This window comes from Sinocyclocheilus grahami, unplaced genomic scaffold (genome assembly GCF_001515645.1).
Source record: "Sinocyclocheilus grahami isolate Dianchi unplaced genomic scaffold, SAMN03320097.WGS_v1.1 scaffold354.1, whole genome shotgun sequence".
NCBI classification, from domain to species: domain Eukaryota; kingdom Metazoa; phylum Chordata; class Actinopteri; order Cypriniformes; family Cyprinidae; genus Sinocyclocheilus; species Sinocyclocheilus grahami.
In genome coordinates this window covers 8668-15883 of record NW_015505533.1, presented here as the reverse complement: position 1 = coordinate 15883, position 7216 = coordinate 8668, and positions in this window count along the sequence as shown.

The following is a 7216-nucleotide window of genomic DNA, read 5'->3' as shown; positions in this document are numbered from 1 at the left end:
GATACTCACAGTGTGAGTAATATGTGAGCTCATTGTGAATTCAAAATGTTGAGCAGGTTGAGAGGAGGCAGTTCAAATATCGGTCACCGAGGAGGCTTTCTATATCCTGTTTCTCAACACTATCACAGTGATATCACAGCGCAAGTGCACACTCAGCTAACAGCTTTTTGTTATAAGAACCTTCTCCAAACATACAACTGACTTCCAGACACAGCCTTCGATGAAATCAACTGAAATACAAAAGACATTAAATCTTTCGTGATCTCAGCAGAGAATGATTAACCTGTTAACCTGAAAACGACCTACCTAACTTAAAATGGTAGGTCAATGCTACACACACAATTTACTATCCATCATCCAGAGTTGATAATGCTCAAAAAGATAAAAAGTTATAGACACTGAAGTGCCTTGAAAAAAATTGTACCACAGTGAATTTTTTTTATTTCATATAAAAATACATGAAATCAGTCCTGGAGCAATCCAGAAAAGTAATGGGTTGAAAGTCACATGTCTCATGAGTTTCTATTTCAAATCTGAAGAAGATACCATGAAAAATGAGATCCCTACAACCATTTTTCTGAGACTATGTCTAGTCCCCGCATTTTTCAGTTATAAAACAATAGACATACTCTTAGACATTGTATAAGTGGTTTATTTGAGCACTAGAAAAATACAATAAGAATGAAAAATTTTTGAATAATAAAAAGAAATAAGAAAAAAATAATTAACTATGTATGCCAAGTACATCCTGTGATTGCCAGACATACAGCATTCACACTGATTGCTGCTCATACAGTCAGTAATCACACGCTGATGGCCGTTCATACAGATGCTAATCATGCAGATACAGCCACATTCCCCACAAAACACACACACATACAGTATATGAAAAATGTTGAAAAAAAAAAAGATTTATTTGTGCAAAAGCAGATCGCTAAGTTACGTCCCCATCAGATGACAGGTGCGTCACAGTGTGCGTCATGAGCCGTCACAAGAGAGCGTCAGAATTCAAATAAACAAGATTCCGCGTATCTTTTACTTTTTTTAGTAGATGGTCTCATTCTGTTTGTGACACTGTATGTGTAACGAGGCGTCAACAGAGTGAGGATCCATCTGCAGTTTATTAGAAATCGTAATCAACAGGCAAAGTCAAACACCAGCAAACACAACAGAGGAGAGTAGTCAAATCGTAATCCAGGGGCGTGCAAAGGGTCGGGGCAGGCAGCAAACAATTAGTGGTCAGTAAAACAATAGCAAGAGTTCGGGGCAGGCGGCAGGCAATCAGAAGGAGAGAAGCAGTTCAGGTAATACACAGAGAGGCCAGACACGGAAAGAAATGCTCAGAAATGTACACCGGGGCAATACAAGACTTCGCAAAGAGGACGAGTCTGAGAGCTGTTTAAATAGTCACCTAATGGTGATCAGGTGCAGGGCAATCAGAGCCAGGTATGTGTGTGTGTGTGTAAGTGTATGTGTGTATACTAGGGATGTAACGATTACCGGTTTCACGATACATCACGATAAAATGCCCTGACGGTTAGTATTATCGTTTCAAATTTAATTATCATCAAAACCGTATTTGATTATCGCGCTTTTGAAAACTCGCGGTAAATCCTGTCCAGCCAGCATCAGTCTGAAGCAGAAGCAGCAAGCAGTGTTGTTGTTGTTGTTTTTTGCTCTAGATGGCATCACAAGATCTCCTAACCGAAGATCACATGATCACTAACGGAAATCACATTGTATATATATATATATTTTTTGTTTGTTTGTTTTTGTGTGAGTGTATATATATACAAGTGATTTATTATTATTATTATTATTAGGGCTTCATGTTAATGTTAATTTAAGGTTTTTGCTAAAAAAAAAGTGCATAGAGCTGCTAATTGTATTTGTTGTTTGTTGATTTTCAAATATAAAACTTATTGAAATGTTTTCAGTGTGAATCAGTTCTTTTTGAACGTTTTCATCTCATTTGAACAAAACCGTGATAATATTGATAATCGTGATAACGTTGGTCACTGTAATCGTGATAGGAAATGTTCACTCCGTTACATCTCTAGTGTATACCGGATTAAAGTTGAAAACTCAGGAGAGAGTTCCCTCTGGTGGTGAGCAGGAGGCGCAGCGGGAGTCTCGTTTGTGACAGTATGCTACAAAACCATGTTGCTTTTTACTAACAAGATGCCTTTGTTTGAGCGTAAGTTATTCCATAACGGATACAAACAATGACTGTCCCCGGAGAGGGACATCCAGAAAGCTTAACGTATCTAAACACCGACCAGGGAAACCCACATTTCTGTCAAACCTTACTTGTAATAAACACTAACTACTGTCAAAAGAACGAGCCCTTATTCCACACACAAAGTGAATAATATCACGTTAAGCATTTTCTCCCCCATAGAAGTCCATTATAAGGAAACAACTTAACGTGGACGCAAATTTGACAGAAGTTTGGGTTTCACCGGTCGTTGTTAAGGTACGTTAAGCCACGTTAAGCTGTGTCCTTATAATGGACTTCTATGGGGGAGAAAATGCTTAACGTGATATTATTCACTTTATACACTGAATAAGAGCTCATTCTTTTGACAGCAGCAAGTGTTTATTATAAGTAAAATTGAGGTTCGGAGCACACCCATCCGGACCAACAGCTTTTCTAGTATTAACAGACTGAAATGTCTTCCTAACTTCCGCAACATCGATCACTATCTTTTGGGAGGAAGACGATACGATGTTAACTGGTTCATTGTTGCTTGTGGGTTCAAATCTTGTAAAAAATGTATTTAGTTCATTAGCAAAGCTGACTTCATTGTCTGTTACAATACATTTGTTTGGAGAGGATAAACCTGTCATCTTGTTCATGGTATCCCAGACTTTCTTATTGTTTTGGGGTTTAAAGGCTTCTTCTAAGCACTGTCTGTGAGCTTCTTTAGCTTTCCTCATTTGACTTTTTAATTATTTTTCAGTCTCTTTCAGTTCTTTAGGATCTTTATTTCTAAATGCTACATTTCGTCTATTTATAATTTCCTTAATATCCTTGGTGACATAAGATTTATTGTTTGGATATACTTTAATATTCTTTGTGGGTATTACCAGTTGCACACAAAAGTTAATATAGTCATTGATTACTTCAGTTCTTTCATCTAATGTTCCATCATGGAAAATTTCCCAGTTTGTACAATCAAAACAAGCTCTTAAGTTCTCTCTAATTTCATCTGACCATACTCTGATTACTTTCTTTTCCAGTTTTCCCCGTTTTAACTTTGTTTTGTGTACTGGAATCATGTACATCACATTGTGATCAGAATTCAGTACTGGTGGTCTACATTTAGATACATAGGCATTCTTGACATTCACAAAGCACTTGTACAAAATATTATCTTTTCTTGTTCCTAGCTTAACATATTGTTCAAATCCTGACAGCGCTTGTTCCAAATTGTGCCGATTAAAATCTCCAAGCACTATAACGGGGGCTTCAGGGTAGCAGAGTTGCAGTTCTTGTACCTTGTCAGCTATCAGACTGACCGCTTGTGATGGTTAGCCGCTGGGCGGGACATAGACGACAAATAGTAGGACACATCCGAATTCTCTTGGCAAGTTTGAGCGTAAGTTATTCCATAACGGATACAAACAATGACTGTCCCCGGAGAGGGACATCCAGAAAGCTTAACGTATCTAAACACCGACCAGGGAAACCCACATTTCTGTCAAACCTTACTTGTAATAAACACTAACTACTGTCAAAAGAACGAGCCCTTATTCACACAGAAGTTTGGGTTTCACCGGTCGTTGTTAAGGTACGTTAAGCCACGTTAAGCTGTGTCCTTATAATGGACTTCTATGGGGGAGAAAATACTTAACGTGATATTATTCACTTTATACGCTGAATAAGAGCTCATTCTTTTGACAGCAGCAAGTGTTTATTATAAGTAAAATTGAGGTTCGGAGCACACCCATCCGGACCAACAGCTTTTCTAGTATTAACAGACTGAAATGTCTTCCTAACTTCCGCAACATCGATCACTATCTTTTGGGAGGAAGACGATACGATGTTAACTGGTTCATTGTTGCTTGTGGGTTCAAATCTTGTAAAAAATGTATTTAGTTCATTAGCAAAGCTGACTTCATTGTCTGTTACAATACATTTGTTTGGAGAGGATAAACCTGTCATCTTGTTCATGGTATCCCAGACTTTCTTATTGTTTTGGGGTTTAAAGGCTTCTTCTAAGCACTGTCTGTGAGCTTCTTTAGCTTTCCTCATTTGACTTTTTAATTATTTTTCAGTCTCTTTCAGTTCTTTAGGATCTTTATTTCTAAATGCTACATTTCGTCTATTTATAATTTCCTTAATATCCTTGGTGACATAAGATTTATTGTTTGGATATACTTTAATATTCTTTGTGGGTATTACCAGTTGCACACAAAAGTTAATATAGTCATTGATTACTTCAGTTCTTTCATCTAATGTTCCATCATGGAAAATTTCCCAGTTTGTACAATCAAAACAAGCTCTTAAGTTCTCTCTAATTTCATCTGACCATACTCTGATTACTTTCTTTTCCAGTTTTCCCCGTTTTAACTTTGTTTTGTGTACTGGAATCATGTACATCACATTGTGATCAGAATTCAGTACTGGTGGTCTACATTTAGATACATAGGCATTCTTGACATTCACAAAGCACTTGTACAAAATATTATCTTTTCTTGTTCCTAGCTTAACATATTGTTCAAATCCTGACAGCGCTTGTTCCAAATTGTGCCGATTAAAATCTCCAAGCACTATAACGGGGGCTTCAGGGTAGCAGAGTTGCAGTTTTTGTACCTTGTCAGCTATCAGACTGGCCGCTTGTGATGGTTAGCCGCTGGGTGGGACATAGACGACAAATAGTAGGACACATCCGAATTCTCTTGGCAAGTAAAAGGGTCTTAGAATCATGCCAAGGATTTCTACAATGTGGTCACAGATCTTACATTTGACTGAGTGCGCACGGCACCACACGTCATTTATGTACACACATGTCCCCCCTCCTCAACTTTTTCCCGAGTCTTTATCCCTGTCTTTATCCCTTGGCTTCCTAGGTGAAGCCAGGAAGTTCAAAAAGAGTTTCAGGCATTGTAGGTTGTAGCCAGCTTTCCATAAATCCAGTAGGTATAAAAAAATCCAGTGCTTCTCGAGTCTATTCTTAGATTGCGGATTACTATGGACTGTGACTAATAACCACATTTGTCATGTCCATGTATTTTACGCAACTTTGTGCTTTTTTTTATTGTTAAATCATGTAAAAAAAATCATGACGCACGGGTTGCAGGTTTTTTTTTTTGCTTATTTTAAAAAACATTTTCTTTTCATAATCACAATTAATATATACAGTGCAACAGCAAAAACTGTGAGGAACAAATTAATGGCACATTTGTTTAGAGTATGTTCTATACATATATAAATAACTACAAGTCAAGCTGAGTACCAAACAGAACCACACGGACACAACAGACAACAGATCGCTATACCAGTCGCCTTGATCTGACTGTATATAAACATATACAGATCCATTCAGAATTATTAAACAGAGCAAAACACAAACTAAACAAGTTTGCAGTGCCTGCAGCTCGAAAAAAAAAAAATCATTGTATGGAAGTCTATGAGAACAGTCGGGTGATTCTCGGCCAGAGAGAAATCACCCAAAAAGGGGCGGTACTCCACATCGTGACTTGACTCTGATTGGACTATATATCCAGAGGTAGAACAAACAGCCTAGAACAGTGACAGCTGTGGCTGAATGTGATAGAAAAAATCCCTCCCTTTCACAGTTTGGTGGTGCGTCGCCCTAATGAAGACACCGGCCCTGCTTATACTACTAGTAGATACATATGGTTCGAGTTTAAATATGTGGCTATATTAAAGCTCCCCCTTAGTGCTCTTGTCTTGTTATATTCTCCTATTCCATCTCCAAAACTATTCTACTCGCAGATAGTGTGTGCCCTCCCGCTTTGTTGCAATTTGATGATTTTTGAAAAATAACTTCTGTTTTTGCTCTTCAAACTCTTGAGTGGTTTCAGTTTACTGTGTTGCAGGCTCATTTATTGATAATAATCAATTGATAGTAAATAACATTGATGATAATAAATAATCTAATAAAATTGGGCTTGTTTTTGAAGCTGTACTTGCTTAATTGTCTTGGAGAGTTGGCCACACTGCCAATAACTAGCTGCAGACCCGTTTTGTTTATAAGCGATTGATATATATGAGAGAGTCAGAAAGCAGTGAAATGACACACAATTTTGATGTTCATATTTATTGTGCGTTCTAAGATATTTTAAACAGGAAGGTGTAAACTGGTGTATTAAATCTCCACGCGCAGCGCTCAAAAACGTAAATGTATGTGGTAATAATAAACGGTTGAAGTAACCCCCCTGATAGCAACAGACTCCGGGGCGGATCCGCCCTCAAGTCGGCAGCTCCGCTGTACTGTCAGACTCTGTTCGGTCATTCGCCCAGAATATGCCCCGCCTCCGGACAGCACGCTGTCAGTTAGCGGACTCATCACAGACACGGCGCGGATTAGCGATCGGACCCGGTGCCGTCTCAGAAATCCTGCTCGGACTGGAGAAGCTGTGGCCGGCCAGCTTGGAGAAGACTGAACTCGCTAAGAATACTTTTAAAATATGCTTTATTTGTACAGTTGCCAGTAACATTAACATTAATAAAGTTGTTAATTGCTTTGTTGTAGTTTTTAATTTTTGAAATTGCGTTGTGGAATGTCCAGTTAAGGTTAGCTCTTCCGCATTATTAGCATTATCATAGATTTGAGTTGTTAATAATAGGCCTATTTGGATGGGATCTCCCTCCTTTCTGTGAGACGGGTAGTTTAGTTGGCTATCCGGATTTTAATCATATATGTAACGTTAGGTAATTTTTCACCCCTCTTCAGGAATAACTGCAGGCGAGAATAAACTTTTTTTTTTTCATTTAAATTTGGTTCTAGAATCTTATTTCAAGTCTATTTTTATTTATATTTCGACAAATGTATTCCCCACCTCTCCTCGTAATGTTGTTTTAGTATATATGAAATAAGCTAGCGGACTCATTACGGAGGCTGGGCGGATACGCAATCCGACCGCTCTGTTCTCTAACAGTCGCGTCTCTGAACTCAAATCAAATCCTCCTCAGAGTGCTTGTGATAAAGTGAGCACCCCCAGCTCACTTGGGACGTAACAAGTG